The sequence below is a fragment of the Petromyzon marinus genome, chromosome 80 (assembly GCF_048934315.1).
Source record: "Petromyzon marinus isolate PM22_M1 ecotype Great Lakes invasive population chromosome 80, UKy_Petmar_22M1.pri1.0, whole genome shotgun sequence".
NCBI lineage: Eukaryota > Metazoa > Chordata > Hyperoartia > Petromyzontiformes > Petromyzontidae > Petromyzon > Petromyzon marinus.
The window spans coordinates 5,274,105-5,289,642 of NC_133746.1; the positions used below are offsets into that span (position 1 = coordinate 5,274,105).

The 15,538-nt window shown below is 44.1% G+C and overlaps 1 long non-coding RNA gene across 1 annotated transcript; it reads right to left on the bottom strand.

Moving 5' to 3' along the window:
- Positions 1 to 2,907: 2,907 nt before the first annotated feature.
- Positions 2,908 to 12,606, bottom strand: LOC142907633 (uncharacterized). Its single transcript, XR_012931145.1, has 3 exons — positions 12,315 to 12,606; positions 11,847 to 12,163; positions 2,908 to 4,853 (listed from the first exon to the last, which is right to left on the bottom strand). It is a non-coding gene; the product is annotated as an uncharacterized LOC142907633 (long non-coding RNA).
- Positions 12,607 to 15,538: the final 2,932 nt, after the last annotated feature.

The window sequence follows — 15,538 nt, forward strand, 5'->3', positions numbered from 1 at the left end:
CTTGGTTGAAATAAAAAAAACAAGTGTCTCTCTGTGACTTTGAGTGCAGCGTAATGGGGATGCGCGGATCCGTTAGGCAATATCCCCTGTGTTTAGAGATCGAAATCTTTACGTAGACTGGAGGAGGAATCCGATGAGCTATGAAGCTCTTTCACAGATGCCCAGTAGGGGCACGGGGTCATCATCATCATCATCACGATCCATGGGCAGATAGCCGTGGAGTAGATGGTGATGTCCACTTGCAACATTATCATTTGTTTCCACTTTCCTCTCTGTCTTGTAGTGCCAATATACTCAAGTAGTGCCACATCATGGGAGTGTATAGTATATCGTATAGTATTGGAGTGTATCGTGCATAGTAATGTAGTGTGTAGTAGTGTATTGTAAAGCAGTGTATAGTATAGTGTCTAGTAGTGTACCTATAGTGTCATGTATCGTGTAGTGTACAGCGTAGTGTATAGCGGTGTAGTGTATAGTGTAGTGTATCGTAGTGTATAGTGTAGTGCATCATCATCACGATCCATGGGCAGATAGCCCCATTGTAGGTGTCCACTGCACATTATCGTCATGTGCTTCCACTTTCCTCTCTGTCTTGTAGTGCCAATATGCTCAAGCAGTGCCACATCTTTATGGCACCAATACCTTATGATGTCGTCGATTAACGACGAGTTACAACGACAAAATAAAAATACACGATAGGAGTGCAAAATAGAGAAAGGTGAGCAAGTCGCTATGAATACATAATGTGTATATAAATACAAATTAAAATAATGTTATTTTTGTAGGTTAGTCAGCTTAACACGTAGGCTTTCGCGACCAATATCCATAATAGAGGTTTTTGGGTTAGATCACGTAAATATATAAATGTGTCGTTTAAAAAAGGGCTCGCAAAATGCACATGCATAATGTGCGTTGCCTCAGTAATCCCCCCCCTCCCATCATTGTGCAAGAGCGCAGAAGGGTGGTCAACACATCTACGCCTCTATATAAGGAACGAAACAGTAAGACTTCTCCACAAATCTGATTAAGCTAGTTGTAATTACTGGTGAAACGTCGTACTCAGTTTGTAAATGTTGTGGCTTGACTCTCCAACATCAGTGTGCTGTGCTAGTGACGAATTGTCATGTTCTGTTTACGTGACAACCCTTACTAGTTGGCTGTGTTGGGTGGTGGCGGGTTTAAACGACACATTTATATCTTTACGCGATCTAACCCAAAAAACCTCAATTATTAATGTTATTTTTACCAGCCAAGACCCGCTGAAATATAAAGCTCTTTTTTATAAGCGACCTGGCCATCACAAATGATAGCCCAACGAAGTGGCGTATAATCGTGTGAACATTTACAACAACAGCCAAATAATCTAAACGCGTGTTTCTAAATTTCGGAGGGAAAAGCCGGATAACAAATCCACGGGGAGGGAGGGAAACGCAAACTCCAAATATTACAGTAGGTGCCAGTGTCGGGATCGAACCCACAGCCTCCTGCATACCAGGCGAGGGAGATGACATCTAGCCACCGAGGCTGCCAGGCATCACACAACACCTCTCACAGGTGCAGCCTGAATGCTGTAGCATGCAGCGGTGGCGTTGTGCTCTCCCTTCATGGATGCGTCAGACTATTGTCAAGAACTATTTTAGATTTAAAGCTTTCGTGACTGCAAGGATCCATACTCTTTGGTTCTATTCGGTAAAGTCACGTAGGTAAAAATTAAAACAACAAAAATCACGACGTTTCGGCCACAACACAAGCGGCCTTCATCAGGTGAAGGGATCAGGCTGTCTCGAGGACAGCGCTGGAGTGAAACACAGCCACGCTCAGACCGCAACCTTTAAGCTGTGTGCGAGGTAACAAGGTGCCTTGACAAAGGAATTAGCATAAAAATTAGCATTTGATTGGCCGACTTAGCATGATGAACGGTGTAGAGGTGGTGTACATGTGGGTGCACATGCCGGTTGGCGCGGGGGGGGGAGGGGGAGTTTACCTATTGATGGTGTGAAAAGGGAATTTAAGAGCTGCGAATGTTTGGGGTACCACTACTTGAAAAATATGCTGTACCATTGAAAATTAGTCTAATGTTTGGTTCGATTTAGAACATCTTTCCAATGGTTGCTTAATTTGAAACCATCTTCTCGGTTGAAATTGTGTCTGTCTTTGTAGATCTGAATTGCCTCGTGAACAAATTTCTGATAAAAACCCGTGGGTTTGCAAAGAACCTTGGTATCGGAGAAAATTATATCGTGTCACCCACAGCGTTGTAATAATGATCAGCTACGGCAAAAGAATTCGTTTTGCCGTGTTTCAAATCTGATTTGTGCCATTTCTGTGACCAGTCACAAGCTAATCACTCAGCTATTTCAATGCTAAATTCTATGCTAATTCCTTTGTCAAGGGGTGCCTCTGTGGATGTGTATGCTTTGACTTTAACATAGCCATTTCTGTGACCAGTCACAAGCTAATCACTCAGATATTTCAATGCTAAATTCTATGCTAATTCCTTTGTCAAGGCGCTTTGTTTCTTCTCACACAGCTTAAAGGTCGCGATCTGAGCGTGGCTTTGTTCGCTCCAGCGCTGTCCTCCAGACAGTCTCGTCCCTTCACCTGATGAAAGCCGCTTGTGTTGTGGTCGAAACGTCGTGAAAATTTTATTGTATCAATTTATTATTTTATTCTCATTCTACGTGACTTTACGGAAATAACCAAAGAAGATGAATCCTTGCAGTCACGAAAGCTTTAAATAGTAAATAACTATTTTTTCTTGGTATTTTGGTTACAATCTCTCGCTACGGTGGCTAGGTCTTAACTGGGTCCCTCCACACTTAGAATTATGTGTTTATAGTATTTGGTTGCTCTAAATTTCCACATTGTGATCAGCAACTTCGTTGAGCTATCATTTGTGATAGCCAGGTCGCTTCTGAAAGAGCTACATAGCTCAATGAGCTACACCTGGTAAAATAAAACAAATGTTTAAATCATCTATATCGGCCTCTGCTATATACACCTATGACACAGGGCACGCGTGATGAAGCTATAAATTGATTTGCATTTCACTCATTAAAATGCAAATCAATTCATAAAATTTTGACATGCGTTTTTCTGGCTTTTGTTGTTATTCAGTCTCTCACTGTTCAAATAAACCTACCATTACAATTATAGACTGATCATTTCTTTGTCAGTGGGCAAACGTACAAAATCAGCAGGGGATCAAATACTTTTTTCCCTCACTGTATGCTATCAAAGTGTGTTTTTTGTTTGCATTCTGACCACAAGTATTGTGGTTAATGCACGCATGATTCCTTGTGTAATAAAGCACTTCCACGACGAATCTGGACTGGCGTCTTTTATTATTAACGACGACTGCACAGCTCTGCTCTCTCTCCGGATGGCTTTCCTCTCTCTCTGTTGCCGTAACGCGCGATCTCCCTCTTCCACCGTCTCAGCGTGTCTCTCCCTCTCTCCACGCTCGCCGCTGGCTGGCAGCACGCTGGAAGGAGAGAAGGCTTCGCTGGCAGAGCCCGCCACGTGGCCGGTGGCGAGTAGAGATAGGCGATGATGTAGTCCTGACTCCAGGCTCCCCACACCGACCAAGAGTCCTCTCACTGGCTCTAGCCACGCCCCTTGTGAAACCTTCCCGATGGTTCCCGTACATACCCACAAGCTCCGCCCGTTACCTTTGGCCCAGATGGAACCCTTCCTTCTCATTGGATATTAGTTACCCAGCAGTGACTATGCAAAATCCCTCGTCGTCCTTTAGATGGTGCTCTCTCATTACACGTGAAAATAGTTTCATTTTCGTGTTTTAACATCTTAACACCTATAAGAATAGGTTTTACCCTTTTAACTGGCACAAAAACTGCCACCTTTATTCAAGGCATCATGTTTGCAATAACCACAACACAAGCAGTCAAAATGCAAACAAAAAATACAACTCTGATAATAATATGCACTGTCATATTAGGCCGCCGAATCTTTGATGCACTGTTTGCGCATCAGGTGGCCGCATCGGCCACACGCCCCCCGGTCCTGATTCGGTTGATGGTCGACCATTGGCGTTGTGGAAGGTTGAAGCTGGGAGGTTAGAAGGTAGGGTCCCGTACGAGATGTTTTATTTTTGACATCGGCCACAGTCCAGACTTGCTTATATCTCTCGCCTTCTTTTGTATTTGTGGCTGCTGTGATCCAGAAGGGGTGGCATGATGTTAGGTGAATAGGCAGCACTGGGTTTATGTCCTGATGTATCGGAAGGGACAGGTTGATGATTATTTTTTGGTACTCCTGGACGGCCGCTGTTTCATGTCGCATGACATCTTAGCCACTGTCATGCGGCGTTAAGATCCTCACAGATTCAGTCAACCCCCACACCCCCAGCACTGGGTAAAGCGGATCAGTGAATGGTTGGTGAGTTTCGTAGAGCAGCTCCATAGTGTCCGTGCGGTAAAACTCCAGGAGGCCCCTGTCCCAGTGCAAGTGAACGCCGACTCTCTGGGGAGGCTCTGTCATCAGCAGCGAGGTCTCCACCCCACCGTGACTCACTGAAAAGTGGTGGCAGTGTTTCTCCAAGCACCAGGATGCATCGCCCATTCCCAAGAAGCATGCAGCATCTTTCCCTTTCCGTGGGATGGTGCCGTACGCGACTCCGACCCGACACCAGCGAGCACCCCCCACGTCCACCTCCCAGTAGTGCTCACCCACCGAGAAGCTCTGGCAGCACAGGGCTTGTGTGAAGTGATTAAAGCGGTTTGGGTGATCGAGGCGGCCCTGTGAGTCATGGGTCACCGTCATAGTCCTGGCATCCGAGGAAATCAGTAGACGGTCATGGGCTGAGTTCATATCCAGAGTTGGTCAGCATCCAACTGTGAAGATAACATCATGATCAAATTATTAGGCGTGTTTGTATCGTGTTGTCTAAATATAACTGTGTGTCTATCTTCCATAATCCAAGTTTTTCCGGTTAGAGCGCGTAAATATATCAATGTGTCGTGAATCTCGCCACCACCCAACACAGCCAATTAGTAAGGGTTGTCACGTGAACAGATAATGCCAATTAGTCACTAGTCCAGCACACCGGTGTGTTGGAGAGCCAAGCCACAACATTTACAAACTGAGTACGACGTTTCACCAGTAATTACAACTAGCTTCATCAGGCGACAGCCAGATTTGCGGAGAAGTCCACCTGTTTTGTTCCTTATATAGAGGCGTAGATGTATAACACTTGTGCGCTCTTCTTGCGCAAAGTGTGGGGGGATTAATGAGTCAACGTACATTATCCATGCGCATTATGCGAGCCCATTTATCTTGTACTTCCTGTTCATTGTGTGTACTAAAATTGCTGTACCACCGGTAATCCCTATTGAAGTATAGTGGCCTGTATAGGCATGTATTTAAACAATGTATTAGTTGATTATTCGCTTTCACGCAGCACTAAGTCGTTAGCTAACCGAACGGTTAAATTATTTTTATTTCTTTAAATTTCGATAGATTATCTCATTAGTCTTGGCCAGTAGTAACTAGTTTTGCACAGAACTTCAACATGATCAAAATCAATTGAGTATCCTTGTTGGCACGCGTGTTCTGCTACTGCTGACAGTTGTATTTGGGAGTATTTAATATTTCAATGATGTTATGTTAGTCTCGTGCTAATCATACGTCCTGTTTGCCCAAAATAGAATTAGCCACAAGTGCAATTAATCCGGTACACACATAACGTTGATAACTTCGGTAATACATCTTTTGTACCAGATACATTTCTGTATTTTACGCATCGTACCAAATCTGACTCAGATGTATTGTTTTTCCAAACATCTGGCTAGTTTATCAGTTTTAATTACTTGGGCAGTGTCAATGCTCGTGTTATTTGATTTGGCTTTGGTAATGCCCTTTTAATTTGTGCATCATTGTAACCGTTCAATTGCAGCGCTTCTTTAACATGTTTAATTTCACTACTCAGACTATCACTATCTGACACTTTCATAGCCCGATGAATGAGCATCGTGATGAGAGCAGATGTCTGTGCAGGGTGATGGTGTGACTCTGCATTCATATAGGCGTCAGTGTGTGTTTTCTTTCGGTAAACGCTGTGTTATTTTACCATTTCAACCCTGTCCGAGCACAATATCCAGAAATGGTAGGGTTCTGTCAGCTGCCATTTCCATGGTGTGCTGGATGGATGAGTTTTGCGAGTTGAGATGATTTAGAAATTCGTTAAGTGTATCTTTGCCGTGTGGCCAGACCACCAATCTGTCATCCACATATCTAAACCAAGCAGAGGGTTTTGGTGTGCTTGAAGCTATTGCTTTTGTTTTAAAATCTTCCATGTACAAATTCGCTATCACAGGAGACAAAGGAGAGCTCATTGCTTCTCCTTCCTTTTGTTTATAGAAGTCACCTTCACACGAGAAAGAGGTGTTCTTTAGACAGTGTTCAGCTCGTAGTGGGATATCATTGGCTAAACCTGTGTTCTTTCCCAGAGTGTTGAGTGATTTAATTGACTCGTTGGCCGGAATCCTCGTGAACAGAGGTCACATCAAAACTCACGAGAATAGCATTAGGGTTAAGCTTAATATATTTAATGATATTTAGAAGATGTTCAGAGTTTTTGATGAACGAAGAGGTCCTACCAATGTAGGGCTGTTTTTAATTCATAACATATTGTGCGAATTTGTATGTGGAAGAGCCTATTGTACTAACTATGGGTTTTAATGGGACATCAGGTTTGTGAATGTTTGGTAGCCCATAACGACTTGGTGGTTTTTATGCCCTTGGTTTGATCAGATATTGCTCTTCCTTGGGAATTGATGACTTGGCAATGATTGACATTGTTTTATGTTCCAAGGTAGGTACCTTCATCGAGTAAATCTTTTGATTTTATTATCGTAATCCTCACTCGGCATCACAACAGTTGATCGGCCCTCATCAGCAGCAAGAATTTGGAAATCTTTATTTGCTCTCAATTTTCTTAAGACTTTTGCTTCACTGAAGTTAATATTTGTTTTTGACAGTTTACTGTTCTCATTAATTTTAACAACTTCATGCCTAGTCATTTCAGCTTGATTATATGTGGGAGATGTCTAATTGCCGATTCCACTTCAGAAATTATCTCTTCGACAGGGATTTACGTGGGGCAACAGAAAAGTTAAGACCTTGAGACAGGACTGAAAGCACGAGACTGAAAGAACACCAAAGGAATATTAAATACTCACAAATACAACTGTCAGCAGTAGAAGAACACGCGTGCCAACAAGGACACTCCATTTATTTTGATAACTAGCTTTTTGCCCATCCAAGAACGGGTGTATTGCAGTAAATCTGAAACTTTCAAGCGAAAAGCAGACCGCGACGTGATATTCATTGCATCCATTCGTGTGCAATTTGTAAGGCCGCGGTGACACAGACTTATTTCATTTAAAGGTTATAATCCCTTGTTCATCATGACGTCCTTTTTACTTCTATGTCTCCTTAGTGTTACGGAAATCGCGTGACGTGAGGGTTCTGCCTTTGCAGTGTGTTATAAGTTGACGCTGAGAACGGGGGAGGAGGCGCATCGCCCCCCCCCCCCCCCCCCATGTGGAGTGATGTCACCCGCTAATTATTATTAATGGAGGGGGGATGTCCATTTGGAGGGTGTCACCTGTTCATTATTTCTAATGAGGGGCGGGTCCATGCGGGGGACGTAACCTGCATTTTCACATTCACACATCATTGGTCCAAGCAATTACATCTGCTGGACTAAATAGTTACGGAACAGTTAATAGGGGCCCATGTCCTTTTTACCAGGACATACCATGGAAGTGATCTTCCTACTAGCTATCCACTTGTCTCCTGTAAGATGCACCGACCATACTTTCATAGTGGTGGCAGCCATCCATCAAAGACCCCAACACAGCAAGCTGGCACAGTGAGAAGACAGGTAGTGCATCTGCCAACCATCTCAGTCGATCAACCGTTCGCACCTCGGTCTGTCCCATGACCTCATGCCAGTGAGCCTTCGACACTTCACGTGGCCTCAAGGTGATTGGTGCAAACTTCATGGTGATGCCACCACCACTTAGTGGTGGATGGCGGTTGTTGTTTATTAATGTCTGTGTTTGTTTGTGTCACGACACTTATTTAAGGTCCGAGACTGAAGGAATTGTTTTAATGTCTGCCTGATGATGCTCATTGTAATGATTGGAGAAGCTTTGGAAGACCCTTGTTGCCACCGGTACCAACAAATCATGAAAAAAATTATTAGACTTTAGCCTTTGCCTGTAATAATATAGGTGTTAAGATGATCAAAAATAAGAATAGGTTTTACCCTCTCCGGCAATAAAACAGGAGTTGTCTTTAGATGTTCAAACACCAATTAGATACATTTTGCAAGGCATAAAGCCTACATTAACCACATACTTGTGGCAAAACATGAAAAGAAACATGCTCTAATAATTGTGTAACTGTGTAACATTGTTTTTATTTTGTTCCTGGGTAGTAAGTGTTATTTCCTAATTGCTTCTGCCTAAAAGTACAGAAAATGGCTATTATTCCCCACAAACTTTGCTTTTGTGACCAGGACAGAGATATGTAGAAATTTACCTATTTTCCAGAACATTACAGATATATTCAGTGCTGAGTAAACTTGGAGTAACTTCTAGAAGATTTTAGAACTTTCCAGTAATATAAATAGGAGTATAAATACAGGGGCCTTAAGCCCACCAGTTCAGTTTAGTTCCAGCTGCCTAAATAGATACATACCTGAATTTTTCTGAGATGGCATCAAGAGGCTGCAAGCATCTGGCAGACGCATTTTGTTATGCCTGCGGCCAATTTATCAAGACAATAGCGAAAAAGTACTCTGTGGAAGCATCTGCTAAGATGTGTGAGGCCGACAGGGCATATTTCGGCATGCCTATCGGGGATCAAGACAAACCCTGGGCACCTCATTGCACCTACGAGCAATGCAAAAACAAAAACTCTGGAAGGTAAGATGGACAATTCTGGATCGGAATTTTATGTTATAAAATTTGATAAAATTTCTAAAATTGTAAAAGTTTTTAATTTTTAATGTTTTACAATTTTCAATGTTATTGAAAAAATATTTCGTTTCTTAAAAATGTTGCGAGAATCTCTTACACATTAGTCATGGGTGAAATAAATGTATTTTTGTAGGATGGTACAGAGGGGAAAAGAGAGCCATGAAGTTTGCTATCCCAAGAATTTAGCGGGAACCCATTGACCACTCAAGCAACTGCTACTTCTGCATGGTGGGCCCTCCAAACGTCAGAATGGAAAGAATTCACCTGCTATCACATATCCGGACCTTCCTTCATCCATCAACCCGGTACCACACTGCCATGAGCTCCCCGTACCCACTCCTCCGGAGAAAGAGCAACCGTCTTTAGAAGAGAGCAGCAAGTCAGAGAGCGAGGAAGACGTTGTAGATCCAGATGACAATGTCAAAGGTGGAGCTGAGGAGAGAAACCCATACTACCCCAACCAAAAAATACCTCAACGACTTGATCAGAGATCTTGGTTTCACCAAGTCCAATGCCGAACTTTTGACGTCTAGGCTCAACCAGTGGAACTTGTTGGATGAAAGTGTGCAAGTCGCAGATTAGAGGAAGCGTCGGAAGGTGCTGATGCCACCACTGCACATCAAATTGGGCCTTATGAAACAATTTGTCAGAGCTGTAATAAAGGAGTCGGCAGCCTTCATGTACCTTCAAGACTTCTTCCCTAAGCTGTCTGAGGCAAGGTCAAAGCTGGTGTCGTCGTTGGACCACAGATAAAGAAAATCCTGGAGTGCAATGAATTATCCAAGAAGCTCACTAGTGTAGTGACATAAATGGAGTCATCAAGGTGTTTAGCACCAGCTATCATCACAAGAGTGGAGCTGTGTATCTCGGGCCTCTCTCTGGCACCAGAGTGGGTATGCCATGGAAGCCGGCACGAGGGGGCATAGTCCTGGTGACAGTGAGAGAGAGGTCGGGTGAGGACGTGACAGTCTGGGTGACCCCGAGAGGGCACGTGACCGGACGAGGTAGCAAGGGGAGCCCAAAAGGAGGGGAGAGGGAAGTAGTGGCCAGAGTCTTCAGGAAGGATCTGGAAAAGAGCGTGGCCAAGGGCGGAGCCCGGCCATGCCGCAGCCCATAAAGGCCGAGTCCATTTTTATTACTTTAGTATAAATAGATGAACAAAAAGACACAAAATCGTCCGTTTTATCATTGAAAATAGGTAAATTAAATACTTTCAATATCCAGGTCACAAAAGCAAAGTTTGTGGGGAATAATAGCAATTTTCTATAATTTTTAGGAATAAGCAATTAGGAAATAACACTTACTACCCAGGAACAAAAATTGTGTTACATAGTGTAGTATGCATTGTCTTTGAAACTGATTGGCCTACACCAGAGACAGCCTTATTTCTGGCCTTGTCTCACCACGAGTCTTAGACAAGATATTGCCAAAAGGCGAACAGTACAAAGGCATCGCAAGTATCACATCACGTATAGCTTGGGTCGAGCACTTATATCCATGGGATACCTTTTGTGCCAGTATCCAAGATAAAGAAAAAAATATTAATAGGTTTTACCCTTTCTGGAAATAAAACAGGAGGTATTAAGATGTTCTAGCACCAAATAGACAATGAATATCTCAAGGTATCAAGTCTACATTAACCTACACACACTTGTGATAAAACATACAAACAAACATGCTGTGATAATGTACGCAGTCTCTGATTCCTTGCAACAAGTGTGTCTATTTGGTTTTTGAACATCTTAACACCTCCTGTATTATTGCCGGGAAATGATAAAGCCTATTATTTAGTACGATTATTTTTATAATTTTGATACCGATAACAAAGGTTTACGTAGGTTAAATAGCTCAACCTAAGCTATTAATGCTTTAATATTGGCATTGCCTTTGTGTTGTTTTGCCTTTTGGCATTGGTCTAACACCGGTGGTGAGACAAGGCCATAGAGGATGCTGCATACATTAGGGTAAAGCATACATTAGTGTTATCAGAGCAAGTTTTTTTGGAATGTTTTACCACAATCATGAAATATGGTGAATGCAAACTTGATGATTCCTTGCAATAGGTGTTTATTTGCTGTTTGAACATCTTAACACCTCCGTGGTGAGAGAGTAACTCTTTTGCCTGATATGGAGGAGATTGTAGGTTCGATTCTGACCCTAATGCATATATATTAAGAGTTTGTATGTCCCTCTCTCCCCGTGATTGGTGGATTTTCCTCCGGGTCCTCCGGGTTTTCCTCCACATTTAGAATCAACATTGCGCGTTTACAGTATTTGAATACTGCTATAAATGTCCACATGATTAGCCATTTCTCATTGGGCTATCATTTTTGATAACCAAGTTGCTTCTGAAAAAGAGCTTTATATAGCTCAGTGGGCCTTACCTGGTAAAATGACAAAGTTTAATAATAGTATTATTCCAGGAGAGCGTACCGCCTATTTATTTTCAAAATTACCAGCGAAACGTTGGACTGAATGGTGAGATGTTGTGGATTGCTCTCCTAGCAGTAATACATTACCAAGTATTATTTTCATCACGTGACAATTTTATAATTGGCTGTGTAGGGTGGAGACGGGTTAATGACAATGTATTTTACCTACGCTGTCTCACCCAAACACCAATGATACATCGTCACATTGGTCGTGAAAGCTTTTGACATGTTCACTTTAATTAAGGTTTGAATTCAGTCCAAGTTAAATACGCAGCTTTTACTGATTTCCAGTGCTGGTTTTCGACTCCTGGTTAAGTTGCAGTAACAATCTTCTTTTTGGAGTTAACGTTTTGGCCGTTCACTGGAGCCAAGCTAACAGCAACATTGTGTACGCAGCGTGACTAACTTGTCATGATGATGTCAGCTCTGCTAAGGCCGTGCAGAGAGGCTGTGGGTTGTGCAGACGCTCCAGCTGCTTGAACTTCATGTGGAGCTGCCCTCTCCCGCAAACTAACTGGAGGTGACCTCCGCTGCACTTCAGCTATATGCCCTTCAGAAGTCTTGGGATTGGGCTGGTCTGCTGATGTAGGGTCCTCGCCTCTGAAGGTTCTGAATGCGCTCAGGAGCTCGTTTATCCGCTCCTGCAGTGGAGTTGCCATCTCGAAGTCGAGCGAAGCCCGAGACGGTGTCTCCTTCATCGGCTCACTTGCCAGGTGCACGAAGCTGCAGTGAGATGATGAGCACCGAGTATGGTGGTGATGGTGAAGCAAAGAGGATGAGAACGAGAAATTTGTAAATCACGTGTAGGTCAATAACGAGTATCCATTGCATGGGTGAGAGATCCGAACGTGACTGAGGAGGTGGACTGACCTACCTTTCCCATTGGAGAGTGTAGCCCTGTGACACAGACACACAAAACGTAAAATAAAGAATTAAAACACAACACAAATCGTCAATGCAAGGGGTGTCGATACATGCCCCTTAAAGTCTAATTCAGTGCGTGTGTGAGAGTGGTGTACAGTAATAGCACTGGCTGCTGACGGAAAGTCCGAAAGTGGTACCTGCAGTGTATGGTAGCACACACGTCAGCAGGCGACAGTATATACGGGACAAGACAACTTAGGAAGAGTTCATAAAGGGGTCCATCTGGAAGCCCAGGAACCTGCTAGTAGGTTCCAGAAGGGGGGCGTGGCCAGTGCGGAGCAAGGTCATGCTGGGAGCATAAGAGGGAGCCCGGAGCGGGAGCTCAGAGCTGCTGCTGGAACTGGATCCCCTCGCCTTGCTGCTGTTTCGCCACCATCGTCGCCACCATCTTCACCGCCATCTTCACCATCACTGGGTGCCGCTAGCTAGACAGCCTGCCAACTGTTCTAGCTAGATAGTGCCGCCGGCAATAGACGATTGTGTGTACAATATATGTCTATATAGTGTGCACAACACGTAGGGTGCGTGTAGTCCCCATTGTATGCAAGAATAATAGGAAGGTGCCTCCGTTTACAACTGTCTCCGAACTGTGTCACTACACTGGTAAGAGGTAACTAACATCAAAAGGTGAACACAGTTCGAACATAGAGTACACATACAACACACTCAGCAGATAAAACAGACATGACAAACACGACATGCATGCATACACACACCTTCATCTTTTTAGCAAAATGTATTAAAAGTCGGAGTTTTAATTTTGAAACAAGATACACAGCAAACATGAGGTCACAGGGCAGACCCAGAGTGTTGATTTGACTGACTGAGGTGACTGGCCGTGGTGAATCCTGACCACTGCTAGCAGTCATCAGCGAATCCAATAAGCTCCCATCCCACATCAGCCTCCATGTTGGGGGTGGCGACATCGCCAGCTTTGTTGCAGAGGTTCATGGTTTTAAGGCAGTGGTCACTGATTATTACCATGGATTTAATAACTACAACGATATTCTATATCTGCTGCAGTGTGATATTAAATATCGCCGGGGTGTCATACGTAAGAGAACGTCATTGTGTTCCTGGCGTCGGGGCCCAGATGTACCGCATCTAAAAATCAACCCAAAAAATCACTCAATTGGGATTAACAGAGCAATCATCTCTACCCCTGCTGGCAGCAGACGAATGCACAGGGACAGCTGCCACTGCTGGTGCCCCTCGGCTAGACAACGCAAAGCAATAATCACCCCCCCTATTGTGAAAACAAATGCCCATTACGAGGCAGGTGTTGAGTCACCTCGTGCCCACAGAGACAGTGGGCACTGGGGGTGCCCCGTTGATGTGGACTGTGATGTACAGCCCTCTGAGACACCAAGGCACACATCAAACATGCATCGTTATCATTACCTCCTTTCTAGCCCATGTCATGCCCGTTTAGCCCCCTCTATCCAAGCCAAACAGAAGCTGCTTGGACATGTGGTGGCTGGGTAACTTATTTTTCTTCTTCAGATGTTCATCTCTGAACAATGATGACTGTGGAGAACAACTAAGCAGTAGGGTTTTCCTGCACGCTGGTGGGATGGGAATCCAGTCCTAGAGCGGAAGCATCGGCCACACTGTGGCCAAGAGTTGTTCGTCGACTTGATGGGATTTGTGTTGTGCCATTGCTGCTGGTGTTGATGGCGATAGCTTTTTTCCCCCCTGTTTTCTTCAAGCCTCTTGTCCGAGTTGGCTTACAGCCTTATCTTCCACTACTTAGCGCTGGCTGACATTTCCTCCCACGTGTCCCAACATTCATATTTGCCGTCTTGACGTGACTTTTAAGGACGTCTTTGTAGCGCACAGTTTTTTGGCCACCACAGGAACACACTTTAGCCATGTTCGAGTTTACCATAAGGAAGGAACTTAAGAACATGATCTGGCATATTCAAGTTCCATGCTCTGACCATCTCAACCGAGAGCACGTAACTTTTTGCCTATCTACACTGGCAATCTCAGTTCTTGCCAGCACCTCGGTGCTCAGAATTCAGGTCTTGCCACTCGTTCCTCACGATTTGTCTCAAATGTTTCAGCTGTAAGCTCATCAGTTTGTTCAGGTGTCTGTATAGTGGCAATGTTTCTGCAGAGTAAAGTACATTGAATGAATTACCAACTGCTCTGTTAGACCTTTACTTTGGTGGACAATTTGTTACCATGCTGGGACCAAAAGCGCTTATTAAGGCTACTGAATGCCTTAGATACAGCTTTAAGGCACCATAAGATCTCCGTGTCTACAGAGTTGTTATTAGACACGGTGCTTCCCAGGTAAGTGAACGAGTTCACACATCTCTGAGAGCTTCACCATTGACAAAGATTTCTGAGTCACCATTGGTTATATTTTGTCCATTTTATTGGTTGTAACAACATCTCAGTCTTACTTGTGTTGATCTTTGGCCCAAATTGGTTTGCTGATGCAGCAAAATGGTTGGCGGTTTCTTAAATGTCACTCCGGCTGTGAGCAACTAAGGCCGTGTCATCGGAGAAAAATAAGTTCTTGGACGCACACTGTTCTCTCAATTTTGTGTTAGCACGTAGCCAAGCCAGATTAAATGGCTTGCTGTCGCTCCAGGTTCGTATATAGATATCGGCGCTAAGATTTACACTCACGCTTGTGAGCACTGCTGCAAGGAACAGAGTAAAAAGGGTGAGGGCCACCACAGATTCCCGCTTCACGGCGTAGACGATAGCTTACGAATGGGACCTGAGAGTGCCCGCCTCTTCCTTCCGCTGAGTATACAGAATACATGGCCCAGCCAACGCTGCCTTGCCTGCTGGAGGAGCTCACTGATGGAACTATGACAGCACACATAGACCCAGGCAGAGTATATTGGAAACACAGACGCACGCACATATATCGAGCATACACACATACAACAACAAAGATATCCCATATTGCCTTTAACAGACTGTTAGGGCAAGTGCTGTTAGTGAGCACCTATGAAGGCAAGCACGGCAAACAAGGGAGGGTGGGTGACCAGCATCACGGCCTTTGTCTCCCGAGTGGTGATGTTTACATATCACACCAGGTACTCATTTGAGGCTGAGTGGACTTAGCGGAGGCCCAGGACCGGTTCACATAATCGTCACTGGTGTTGGTCGTGATTCTGAATAGAACTCTGCTCGCTGGGTTTGTAGCGCAGC